Source organism: Heterodontus francisci, chromosome 22 (assembly GCF_036365525.1).
Source record: "Heterodontus francisci isolate sHetFra1 chromosome 22, sHetFra1.hap1, whole genome shotgun sequence".
Classification (NCBI taxonomy): Eukaryota; Metazoa; Chordata; class Chondrichthyes; order Heterodontiformes; family Heterodontidae; genus Heterodontus; species Heterodontus francisci.
The window spans coordinates 81,320,352-81,334,270 of record NC_090392.1 but is presented as its reverse complement, the minus strand read 5'-3'; positions in this window follow the sequence as shown (position 1 = coordinate 81,334,270).

Below are 13,919 nucleotides of genomic sequence, written 5' to 3'. Positions count from 1 at the left end.
GAAGACAGAACCAAAGTATGCATTTAGTTGGTCAGTCATTTCTTTGTTCCCCATAATAAATTCCCCTGTTTAACTCTAAGGAGTTAACTCTAACTCTTCACATACCTATAGAAACTTTTACAGTCAGTTTTTATGTTCCCGCAAGCTTACTCTCATACTCTATTTTCCCCTTCTTAATCAATCCCTTGGTCCTCCTTTGCTGAATTCTAAACTGCTCCCAATCCTCCGCTCTGTTGTTTTTCCTGGCAAATTTATATGCCTCTTCCTTGGATCTAATGCTATGTCTAATTTCCCTTGTAAGCCATGGTTTATGACGTTGTCTACATGGACTTTAGCAAGGCCTTTGACAAGGTCCCGCATGGTAGGCTGGTCCAGAAGGTTCGAACACATGGGATCCAGGGTGAGCTAGCCAATTGGATACAAAATTGGCTTGGTGATAGGAGGCAGAGGGCGGTAGTGGAGGGTTGTTTTTCAGATTGGAGGTCGGTGACCAGTGGTGTGCCGCAGGGATCGGTGCTGGGCCTTCTGTTGTTTGTCATATATATTAATGACTTGGATGTGAATGTAAGGGGCATGATTAGTAAGTTTGCAGATGACACCAAAATTGGTGGTATAGTGGACAGTGAAGAAGATTTTCTCAGGTTACAACAGGATATAGATCAACTAGGAAAGTGGGCAAGGGATTGGAAAATGGAATTTAATGCAGACAAGTGCGAAGTGATGCATTTTGGGAAGTTAAACCAGGGTAGGACATATATAGTGAATGCCAGGGCCCTGGGAGTGTTGTTGAGCAGAGAGACCTTGGGGTGCAAGTACATAGTTCCCTGAAAGTGGCAACACAGGTAGACAGGGTGATGAAGAAGGCGTATGGCATGCTTGCCTTCATTGTCCGAGGCATTGAGTACAAGAGTTGGGACGTCATGTTACAGTTGTACATAACGTTGGTTAGGCTGCATTTGGAATACTGTGTGCAGTTCTGGTCGCTGTACTACAAGAAAAATGTGATTAAGCTAGAGAGGGTGCAGAAAAGATTCACAAGGATGTAAAAGCAAAATACTGCAGATGCTGGAAATCTGAAATAAAAACAAGAAATGCTGGAACCACTCAGGTCTGGCAGCATCTGTTGCCATCAGATACTGCCAGACCTGCTGAGTGGTTCCAGCATTTCTTGTTTTTATTTCACAAGGATGTTGCCTGGTTTGGAGGGCTTGAGTTATAAAGAGAGATTGGATAGGCTGGGTCTGTTTTCACTGGAGTGAAGGAGGCTGAGAGGGGACATGATAGAGGTATATAAAATTATGAGAGGCATTGATAGGGTAGATAGCCAGAGTCTGTTTCCCATGGTAGGGGTGACTAAAACGAGAGGGCATAGATTTAAGGTGAGAGGGAGGAGGTTTAAAGGGGATCAAAGGGGTAAATTTTTCACACAAAGAATAGTGGGTATCTGGAATGAGCTGCCTGAGGAGGTGGTGGAGGCAGGAACAGTAGCAACATTTAAGAGGCATCTGGACAGGTACTTGAATGAGCAAGGCATAGAGGGATATGGAATTAATGCAGGCAGGTGGGATTAGTATAGATAGGCATTATGGTCGGCGTGGACATGGTGGGCCGAAGGGCCTGTTTCTATGCTGTACGACTCTATGACTCTACCTTTCCCGTTTTACTTTTGCGCCAGACAGGGATAAACAATTGTTGCAGTTCATCCATGCGCTCTTTAAATGTTTGCCATTGCCGATTCACCATCATTCCTTTAAGTAACGTTTCCCAACCCGTCATAGCCAACTCTTGCCTCATACCTTCGTAGTTTCCTTTACTAAGATTTAGGACCCTTGTCTCAGAATCAACTACATCACTCTCCATCTTGACGAAGAATTCTATCATATTATGGTCGCTCATCCCCAAGGGGTCGCACACAACTAGGTTGTCAATTATTCCTCTCTCATTACACAATACCCAATCTAGGATGGCCTGTTCTCTAGTTGGTTCCTCAACCTATTGGTCCAGAAAACCATCTCGTATACACTCCAAGAATTCCTCCTCTACGGTATTGACTAATTTGATTTGCCCAATCTATATGCAGATGAAAGTCACCCATAATTACAGATGTTCCTTTGTCGCATGCATCGCTAATTTCCTGTTTAGTGCCATTCCCAACATCACCACTACAGTTTGGGGGTCTATATACAATCCCCACTAATGTTTTTTGCCCCTTAGTGTTTCTCAGCTCTACCCATACAGATTCCACATCATCAGAGCTAATATCTTTCCTCACTATTGCGTTAATTTCCTCTTTAACCAGCAATGCAACTCCACCACCTTTGCTTTTAGTCTGTCCTTCCTAAATACTGAATATCCCTGGATGTTCATTTCCCATCCCTGGTCAGCCTGCAGCCATGTCTCCGTAATCCCGACTAGATCATACCCGTTTACATCTATTTGCACGATTAATTCATCCACTTTATTACGAATGCTCCGCGTGTTAAGGCACAAAGCCTTCAGGCTTGTCTTTTTAACATTACTTGTCCACTTCCCAATGTTTTTCACTGTGGCCCTGTTTGATTCTGGCCCTTGATTTCTCTGTCTATCACTTTTCTTATTCCCCTTACTGTCTTTTGTTCTTGTCTTTGATCCCCCCTCCTCTGATTCTTTGCAAAGGTTCCCATTCCCCTGCCATTTTAGTTTAAACACTCCCCAACCACTCCAGAAAATACTCCCCCTAGGACATCAGTCCCGGTCCTGCCCAGGTGTAACCCGTCCAGTTTGTACTGGTCCCACCTCCCCCAGAACCGGTCCCAATGCCCCAGGAGTCTAAAACCCTCCCCCTCACACCATCTCTTCAGCCACGTATTCATCCGATATATCCTGCTATTTCTACTCTGACTAGCATGTGGCACTGGTAGTAATCCTGAGATCACTAACTTTGAGGTCCTACTTTTCAACTTACTTCCTAGCTCCCTATATTCTGCTTTTAGGACCTCATCCTTTTTTTTTTTAAACTTACGTTGTTTGTACCAATATGTACCACGACCACTGGCTGTTCACCCTCCCCCTTCAGAATGTCCTGTAACCACTCAGACATCCTTGACCCTAGCACCAGGGAGGCAACATACCATCCTGGAGTCTCTTTTGCAGCCACAGAAACACCTATCTATTCCCCTTACAATTGAATCCCCTATAACTATTGCATTCCCACACTAACTCCTCCTGGAGGAGATGATGTAATGAAATTCTGGGGGAGGGGGAAAAACCAGAGTGGAAGCAAGGAGGCTGAAGGCCTGCTTCCAGTGGAGGGGGGTGGGGGGGGAGCGGGGGAGGGAAAAGTTTGAATGGGGGAGCTGGGGTAATAGAAGGCAGGAGGTAGAAGGGAGGAGATTAGAGTTGGGATGCAGCAAGACTCTGGAAAGAATTACAGATGAGGACTATAATTTTTAATCTGGGATGGTGACCCAATGTAGGTCAGTACTGGCAGGGTTGAACCAGGCACATGCAGCATCATACATGTGGCAGAGTTTTGGTTTTGGAGAAAGTGGAATTTATAGAAAGTGGAGGATTGTAGCCCAGCAGGCAGAGACCTGGAATAATCTCATGGGAGGAGAGAGTGACTGTCAACAATGGAAGGGTTGAGGGAAAGGCAGAGGTGGAAATTAGCAGCCCTGGTCACAGAAAGGACTACAACTTCAATCTTCCTGATGGATATGGAGGAAATCCTGTTACATTCAGGACCCGGACAACGACTGAGGCAGCAATGGGTCAGAAGTGCTGGTGATGCAGAGCTGAGTACCAGCAGCATAAGGGGGAGAAAGCTTACCTTGTGCCTTTTGATGTTGCTCAGGGACAGCAAGTAGATAAGGAAGAAATGGAGGTGATGGGTTGGTCCTTGGTGGGTCCCAGATGTGGCTGAGTGGAGAGAGTGAAGACAAGCCATTTTTGGAGATGCACTGGCTGCATTCATATGGGCAAAAAGGCAAGAAATCATCAAGGTTTATTTTTTGGGTATTTAGTTATTTTCTTGAGGGTCCTAAAGATGTTACATAACCATCTGATAGGTGGCACTAGAGCAACATGGCTGGGTGACAATCCCAGTGACTCATTCCTCCATCTGTCTCTTGTAACTGGGCATCATTTCTCATTATCCATTCCTGGTCACTGTTTACTGCTCTGCACCTGGTCTCAGCTTTCCACTCTGCCTAGCTTCTGTTCATCGTCCTTGGACTCTGCTCCATGCCCAGTCTCCACTCTATGCCCTGTGCTCAGTCTCTGCCCATCCTCTACCCGATCACTGCTGTCTGCTCTGTGCCCAGCATCTGGGTTCCACTCGCTGCCAGTCAATCTCAGGACTGTAGTTGGAAACATGCCACAAAAGAATCATGGGTGAAAAGAAAGAAAGACTTGCATTTATGTAGAGCCTTTCATGACCTCAGAACATTCCAAAGTGTTTTACAGCCAATGAAGCACTTTTGAAGTGTTGTCACTGCTATAATGTAGAATGGCACAGCACATTGCTGATTTGGCATGGTGTTTTGAGGCTACCTGGTCAACCCTGGCATGAACAAAATTGTTCTAAAATAAACCTGAGGATAGTTGACAGAAATCCCTGGAACAAATGGCTGCTCACCTCTGATGTCAACTGTCGAACCTTCGGTCACCAACTCCAACGGTCCTGTGCTGCTCTGTTCTACCAGTCTCCTTTTACAGGATTCTGTTCAATTGCAGAACCTTGTTTGCCTATCACTGGTAAAGCAAATAGACAAGGCCCCAGTTCTGTGAAGTCTGTTTTGTTGTCTTTGCAGACAGGCTTGTTTATTGACAGTACAGGAGGGGGTCACCTAACCTCTACTCCATTTTGCCTGTGGTAAAGATGTGCCCATTTTCTTGTGGTTCAGCTTAACAGTTGAATTTTATTTCATAATTTCTCCCATTCGTTGTTTATTTCATCACTGCTCCTTCTGCACATGACACCTTCTTGCACTAAGGTAGATAAGTCCCCAGGGCCTGATGGGATCAACCCCAGAATACTAAGGGAGGCAAGGGATGAAATTGCTGGGGCCTTGACAGAAATCTTTGCATCCTCATTGGCTACAGGTGAGGTCCCAGAGGACTGGAGAATAGACAATGTTGTTCCTTTGTTTAAGAAGGGTAGCAAGGATAATCCAGGAAATTATAGGCCGGTGAGCCTTACATCAGTGGTAGGGAAATTATTAGAGAGGATTCTTCGGGACAGGATTTACTCCCATTTGGAAACAAACAAACTTATTAGCGAGAGGCAGCATGGTTGTGTGAAGGAGAGGTCGTGTCTCACTAATTTGATTGAGTTTTTTGAGGAAGTGACAAAGATGATTGATGAAGGAAGGGCAGTGGATGTTATCTACATGGACTTCAGTAAAACCATTGACAAGGTTCCTCATGGCAGACTGGTACAAAAGATGAAGTCACACGGGATCAGAGGTGAACTGGCAAGACGGATGCAGAACTGGCTCGGTCATAGAAGACAGAGGGTAGCAGTGGAAGGGTGCTTTTCTGAATGGAGGGATGTGACTAGTGGTGTTCCACAGGGATCAGTGCTGGGACCTTTGCTCTTTGTAGTATATATAAATGATTTGAAGGAAAATGTAGCTGGTCTGAATAGCAAGTTTGCGGACGACACAAAGGTTGGTGGAGTTGTGGATAGTGATGAGGATTGTCAGAGGATACAGATCGGTTGGAGACTTGGGCGGAGAAATGGCAGATGGAGTTTAATCCGGACAAATGTGAGGTAATGCATTTTTGGAAGGTCTAATGCAGGTGGGAAGTATACAGTAAATGGCAGAACCCTTAGGAGTATTGACAGGCAGAGAGATCTGGGTGTACAGGTCCACAGGTCACTGAAAGTGGCAACGCAGGTGGATAAGGTCATCAAGAAGGCATACAGCATGCTTGCCTTCATCAGTTGGGGCATAGAGTATAGAAATTGGCAAGTCATGTTGCAGCTGTACAGAACCTTAGTTAGGCCACACTTAGAATATTGCGTGCAAATCTGGTCGCCACACTACCAGAAGGACGTGGAGGCTTTGGAGAGGGTACAGAAGAGGTTTACCAGGATGTTGCTTGGCCTGGAGGGCATTAGCTATGAGGAGAGGTTGGATAAACTCGGATTGTTTTCACTGGAACGACAGAGGTGGAGGGGCGACATGATAGAGGTTTACAAAGTTATGAGCAGCATGGACAGAGTGGATAGTCAGAAGCTTTTTCCCAGGGTGGAAGAGTCAGTTACTAGGGGACATAGGTTTAAGGTGAGGGGCAAAGTTTAGAGGGGATGTGCGAGGCAAGTTTTTTTTTTAATAAACAGAGGGTGGTGAGTGCCTGGAATTTGCTGCCGGGGGAGGTGGCAGAAGCAGGTATGATAGCGACGTTTAAGAGGCATCTTGACAAATACATGAATAGGATGGGAATAGAGGGATACGGTCACCGGAAGTGCAGAAGATATTTTAGTTGAGGCAGGCGTCCAGATCAGCGCAGGCTTGGAGGGCCGAATGGCCTGTTCCTGTGCTGTACTGTTCTTTGTTCTTTTGAGATTGTGATTTGCCGAGTGCTTTTCCTTCCTCAGTTTCCGTCCATTTATGCCAATTACCAGCCCTGCAGCCCATTAAAGTCCATTAGTGAACAGACAGCAATCCACAACGGAAGCAGTACACATGAAGCACCTACCCTCACTATTCATCTCCGACAGTTTGTTTATAAACATTACCATGATGGCATTCTGCTTCGGATATTCCTGTTACGATTCCAGTGCTGCTAAACTCAGACAGATTTGAGTGTGAACAATTATTTTAAAGGAACATCAGCGTCAAAGTCATTACTATCCTGCGGTTATTCATTGTTTCTCCCACATCATTCCTGCTACCCTTATTCCACTCACATCAAAACAGTCAATGACTCATAGGAAGCTAGGATGAAAGACCATACAGGGCCCATTACAATGGCATTAGCTTCATTCGATTTCCAATCTTCACTCTCCACAATTGACAGGACAATCGTCAGTGGAGAGCATCACAGCACAAAACCAATCCTGTCCTCAAATCAACAACACTGAGAAAATTCTGCATCAAATTTTAGAGTCACAGTTATACAGCACAGAAACAGGCCCTTCGGCCCATCGCGTCAGTACCGGCCATCAAGCACCTAACTAATCTAATCCCATTTTTCAGCACTTGGCCCGTAGCCTTGTAAGATAAGGTGTTTCAAGTGCTCATCTAAATATGTCTTAAATGTTGAGGGTTCCTGCCTCTACCACCACTTCAGGCAGTGTGTTCCAGATTCCAACCATCTTGTGGGTGAAATTTTTTCCCCCTCATATCTCCTCTAAACCTCCTGCCCCTTACCTTAAATCTATGCCCCCTGGTTATTGACCCTCCACTAAGGGAAAATAGTTTCTTCCGATCTAACCTATCAATGTCCCTCAATTTTGTATACCTCAATCAGGTCCCCCCTCAGCCTTCTCTGCTCTAAGGAAAACAACCCTAGCCTTTTCAGTCTCTCTTCATAACTGAAATGCTCCAGCCCAGGCAACATCCTGGTGAATCTCCTCTGCATCCTCTCCAGTGCAATCACATCCTTCCTATAGTGTGGTGACCAGAACTGTACACAGTACTCCAGCTGTGGCCTAATTAGTATTTTATACAGCTCCATCATAACCTCCCTGCTCTTATATTCTATGCCTCAGCTAATAAAGGCAAGTATCCCATATGCCTTCCTAACCACCTTATCTACCTGTGCTGCTGCCTTCAGTGATCAATGGACAAGTACACCAAGGTCACTCTGTACTTCCTAGGATCCTACCATCCATTGTATATTCCCTTGCCTTGTTAGTCCTCCCAAAATGCATCACCTCACACTTCTCAGGATTAAATTCCATTTGTCACTGTTCCACCCATCTTACCAGCCATCTATGTCATCCTGTAATCGAAAGCTTTCCTCCTCACCATTTACAACACCAATTTTCATGTCAGCTGCAAACTTACTGATCATACCTCCTATATTCACATCTAAAATCATCAATGTGCACTACAAACAGCAAGGGTCCCAGCACCGATCTCTGCAGTACACCACTGGTCACAGGCTTCCAATCGCAAAAACAACCCTTGACCATCACCCTCTGCCTCCTGTCACTAAACCAATTTTGGATCCAACTTGCCAAATTGCCCTGGATCCCATAGGCTCTTACCTTCTTAACCAATCTCCCATGTGCGGCCTTATCAAAAGCCTTACTGAAGTCCATATAGACTACATCAACTGCTTTATCCTCCTCGACACATTTCATCACCACCTCAAAAAATTCAACCAAGTTAGTCAGACACAATCTCCCCCTGACAAAGCTATGTTAACTATCCCTGATTAATCCCTGCCTCTCCAAGTGGAGATTAATCCTGTCCCTCAGAATTTTCCCTACCACCAATGTTAGACTCACTGGCCTGTAATTACCTGGTTTATCCCTGCTACCCTTCTTAAATAATGGTACCACATTCACTGTCCTCCAATCTTCTGGTGCCTCTCCTGTGGCCAGATAGGATCTGAAAATTTGTGTCAGAGCCCCTGCTATCTCCTCCCTTGCCTCACATAACAGCCTGGGATACATCTCATCTGGGCCTGGGGAATTTACCCACTTTTAAGCCCACTAAAACAATTAACACTTTTTCCCCTTTCATTGCTAATATGTTCAAGTATATCACAATCCCCCCTCACTGATCTCTACACCTACATTGTCCTTCTCTATAGTAAACACAAATTAAAAGTAACCATTTAAAACCTCACCCATGTCCTCTGGCTCCACACGCAGATTGCCACTTTGGTCCCCACTCTTTCCCTGGTTATCCTCTTGCCCTTAATATACTTATAAAACACCTTAGGATTTTCCTTCATCTTGCCCACCAGTGTTTGTTCATGGCCCCTCGTTGCTCTCCTAATTACTTTTTAAGTACCTCCCTACACCTTCTATACATTGAGTCTAAATCTTCCACCATCTTAAATTTGAGATCATCCAAAACTCTACTGCTGATCAATTGGCAGATAGCACCAGAATCAGGAAACAGTCTGTGATCCACATTGCTTTATTCACAATCCATAGTCCATTACAAAAATACCAGCTTCTACTTTGCAGGACTAACTCCCTGTCCAGAAGTAACTACCTGACTAGAGAAAAACCCAGCCCTTAAATACAAGCTGCAATGGGCATCACCCGCTCTCTATTAACTCTGAAGTAAGTCCTGGTTAATTAAAGGGACCAGCATTTTCAACATTGTCACTGCCCATATCCTAACTCGTACCAAATCATGTTCACCCATCACCCCTATGCTTGCTGAACTACACTGGCTCCAATATGGCAACATATTGATTTTAAAATTCCCATCCTTGTGTCCAAAACCTTCCATGGCCTCGCCTTCCCTATCTTTGTAACCTCCTCCAGCCCCACAACCCTCCAAGATCTCTGTGCTCCTCCAATTATGGCACCTTATGCAACCCCACTTACTTTGCTCACCATTGGCGGCCGTGCCTTCAGCTGCCTGGGCCCTAAGCTCTGGAATTCCCTCACTAAACCTCTCCGCCTCTCTCTCCTCCTTTAAGACCCTCCTTAAAACCACCCTCTTTGACCAAGTTTTTTGGTCATCTGACCTAAGATCTTCTTATCTGACTTAATGTCAATTTTTGTTTGATAATGCTCCTGTGAAGGATCTTTTACGGTTAAAGGTGCTATATAAATGCATGTTTTTGTTCCAATTAAAGCTCAAAGCAGTGGGGATCTTGTGTAAAAGGTGGAAGTGGATATGAAACTTGTTGCAGGGTAGTAATTCGAAAAGTTGTCAGAGAGGGGGAAGTGCTAGAGTGGGGTACATTGGAAATCAGTGTTCAGACCAACTCATTCTCATTTATATTAAAGGCATTGATTCAAGAGTTTATGTCGATGTAAATTTACAGATGATACCAACAATTAATGCTGTGTTTTAAATTATGAGTACATTTTAGTTTAATTAGAATATTAGTTTGAGGGGGTAACTGGTGCAATTGCCTCCCTGTTAGTGACACTGGAGCAATCCAGCATCAGCCCTATTGGTTTATTTAAAATAGGGAATTGACTGCAGTTCCTGCTTCACATTTAAACAAAGAGGTGAATGGCATCATCAGACAAGACTGGAGCTCGATAAGCTCGGAACACTCGAATCTAAGAAGGTTGTTTATGAAGTACAAAATGTATTTGTTGGCAGAACAGTGACAGATGAAATCTCATACTGAAAAGTGTAAAGAGTAACATTCTACTGAAAGTGAGGAAATAATGGGCATCACAAAAGCTCTGTAAATGCCGTTAAATAGTTATGGGTGAAGCTGGAAGATCTGGGTGCTTTGGTTAGCTTGAGGTTCAGCATGGGCAATCATTATTTAGCAGCAATTATTAACACACACAGAATAGTAGACATTTCTTTCTTTTGGGCCTCCTTATCTCGAGAGACAATGGATACGCGCCTGGAGGTGGTCAGTGGTTTGTGAAGCAGCGCCTGGAGTGGCTATAAAGGCCAATTCTGGAGTGACAGGCTCTTCCACAGGTGCTGCAGAGAAATTTGTTTGTTGGGGCTGTTGCACAGTTGGCTCTCCCCTTGCGCCTCTGTCTTTTTTCCTGCCAACTACTAAGTCTCTTCGACTCGCCACAATTTAGCCCTGTCTTTATGGCTGCCCGCCAGCTCTGGCGAATGCTGGCAACTGACTCCCACGACTTGTGATCAATGTCACACGATTTCATGTCGCGTTTGCAGACGTCTTTATAACGGAGACATGGACGGCCGGTGGGTCTGATACCAGTGGCGAGCTCGCTGTACAATGTGTCTTTGGGGATCCTGCCATCTTCCATGCGGCTCACATGGCCAAGCCATCTCAAGCGCCGCTGACTCAGTAGTGTGTATAAGCTGGGGGTGTTGGCCGCTTCAAGGACTTCTGTGTTGGAGATATAGTCCTGCCACCTGATGCCAAGTATTCTCCGAATAGACATTGATTACAAGATAAATGATCAAACTGTACAGGGTTTTGGTCGGACTCGATGCTGCATACTCCTCACTGAGACACCGGGAGCCAATCAAACCCTGGAGGCAATTCAGAGAGGAGTAATAAAGCTGATCCCTAGAGTCTGAGGGATTGAGTTATCTGAAAAGACTGAAAAAACGTGGCCTTTCCAGCTTTAAGAAGAGATGACTGAGACGAGTCGTTATAGGGACAGAGATTATAGATGCTACAGAAAGGGTTACTGGGGGACATAAATTCAAACCAAACCCTGACATTCAGACAAGGGGACACAGCTTCAAACTTGTAAAAGCCAAATTTAGGACACATGTCAGGAAACACATTTTCATACAATCGTGTGGAAAGGATCAGTTACTGGGGGTAAAAAGCCTGAAGCCATTTAGGTTTTCATTTCGAGGCCATGACGGGGGTATTGTGGAGTCTTTCTGGATGTGTGAACCAAGATAACCTGAACTGTCTTTCTTGTGATGCAGCGACATCCATACACTCACATTTTCCTGGAAGACAATGAATAATAATCAGGAAAAGGAAATCTTTGCTGGTTTTCTTTCCAACCCAAAAATACTGAGATCGATTGAAGTCATTGCCCATCACCTTGGTTCCCAGTTGCTGATCCAGGAAAAGTGTTTGGCTCTGGAAATGGATCAGAAAGCTGGTGTTGACAGTGGAATGAGGCTGTGGGAGTGGAATGGAATCGAGCTTCAGGAACAGTTGACTAATGGAGTGGGGCTCCGGGATTGTTGCTCTGGGAGTGGAGTGGAGTCGGGCCCCAGGAGCAGTCAACTACAGGACTGTAGTGGGTTCTGGGAATGAAGTGGAGTGGGGCTCCAGTAGAGGAGTGGTGTGGGCTCTGGGAATGGATCAGAAAGCTGGTGTTGACAGTGGAATGGGGCTGTGGGAGTGGAGTGGAATAGAGTTCCAGGGGTAGTGGGCTCTGGGAGTGGAATGGAATCGAGCTGCAGGAACAGTTGACTAATGGAGTGGGGCTCCGGGATTGTTGCTCTGGGAGTGGAGTGCAGTTGGGCTCCAGTAGAGGAGTGGTGTGGGCTCTGGGAATGGTGTGGGATGGAGTGGAGTGAGTTTCAGGAGTGAAGTCAGGCTGTGGGAGTGGAGTGGAGTCAGGCCCCAGGAGAGTGGCGGGGCTCCAGTAGTGGAGTAGGGTGAGGTTCTGGGAGTAGAGTAGGTGGGGCTTTGGGAAGGAAGTGGCATGTCTGGAGCAGATCAAGACTCTGAGTTTAAACAGGGTGTTGCAGTGGAGTAGGTTTCTGGGAGCAGACAATGGAATTGGAGCTGGATTCTGTCCTAAACCAGGATCATTTGAACAAAGAACAAGGAACAAAGAAAATTACAGCACAGGAACAGGCCCTTCGGCCCTCCAAGCCTGCGCCGATCCAGATCCTCTATCTAAACATGTCGCCTATTTTCTAAGGGTCTGTATCTCTTTGCTTCCTGCCCATTCATGTATCTGTCTAGATACATCTTAAAAGACGCTATCGTGCCCGCGTCTACCACCTCCGCTGGCAACGCGTTCCAGGCACCCACCACTCTCTGCGTAAAGAACTTTCCACGCATATCCCCCCTAAACTTTTCCCCTCTCACTTTGAGCTCGTGACCCCTAGTAATTGAATCCCCCACTCTGGGAAAAAGCTTCTTGCTATCCACCCTGTCTATACCTCTCATGATTTTGTACACCTCAATCAGGTCCCCCCTCAACCTCCGTCTTTCTAATGAAAATAATCCTAATCTACTCAACCTCTCTTCATAGCTAGCGCCCTCCATACCAGGCAACATCCTGGTGAACCTCCTCTGCACCCTCTCCAAAGCATCCACATCCTTTTGGTAATGTGGCGACCAGAACTGCACGCAGTATTCCAAATGTGGCCGAACCAAAGTCTTATACAACAGTAACATGACCTGCCAACCCTTGTACTCAATACCCCGTCCGATGAAGGAAAGCATGCCGTATGCCTTCTTGACCACTCTATTGACCTGCGTTGCCACCTTCAGGGAACAATGGACCTGAACACCCAAATCTCTCTGGACATCAATTTTCCCCAGGACTTCTCCATTGTACAAATTATAAACCAGCTTTTCCATCTCACTCAGATTACCAGCAATGTGATGATATGACAAGTGACATTTTTTAAATGGATTTATAGTTCTATAAATCCCAAGTTAGTGTTGAGGAGAGAGGGAAGAGTGAACACAAAATTCAGATCATGAAATTCCACCCTTATACAAAGGTATTAGAAAATCTTCAACCAGCCTCATTGATGATTTTTTTCTGTATATGTTTAATGGTGTTTCAGTCAATTTCCTCTGAATGTGAGGACTCCGAAAAGCTAAAACAGGAACTTATCAAACTTGAGGCTTTTGATTTGCTTCAGCACAAATCCTCAAGCCAGAATTCAAGAAATAACTAACTGTATTCAGTGTATGCCAAAAAAAAATTACATTTTATAGGAGGGGCCAAAACTGCTTGAATCGACTATTTACCCTGGGGGTGGCAGGGTGCAGCACAAATGGTAAACCATGGGGAGTTGGGACATTGTTGTGAATCAATATTTCTATATGGTGTGAGTTTCAGATAGCAAATGAGTAAATAAGGGTATGAAGAGGTGTCAGGCACTCGTACATTCCTGCTGCAGAAGTAGGAAAACTAAAAGAGTTAATCACCCTGTTTTAGTACGTTTTTTAGGAACAGAGATAGGCCGAGGCCTGGGAACATGTCACTTGCCCTATTCACTCGGCCAGAAACACAGCCCTGCCAGGAAAAGCTGATAAAGTAACAGGAGTAGCCCTGTAATCTCAATCCTCCTTCCCCAAACAAGATGTACTGACCCCCTCACTGGAAGGGGTGCACATGTGGCTATCGGGTG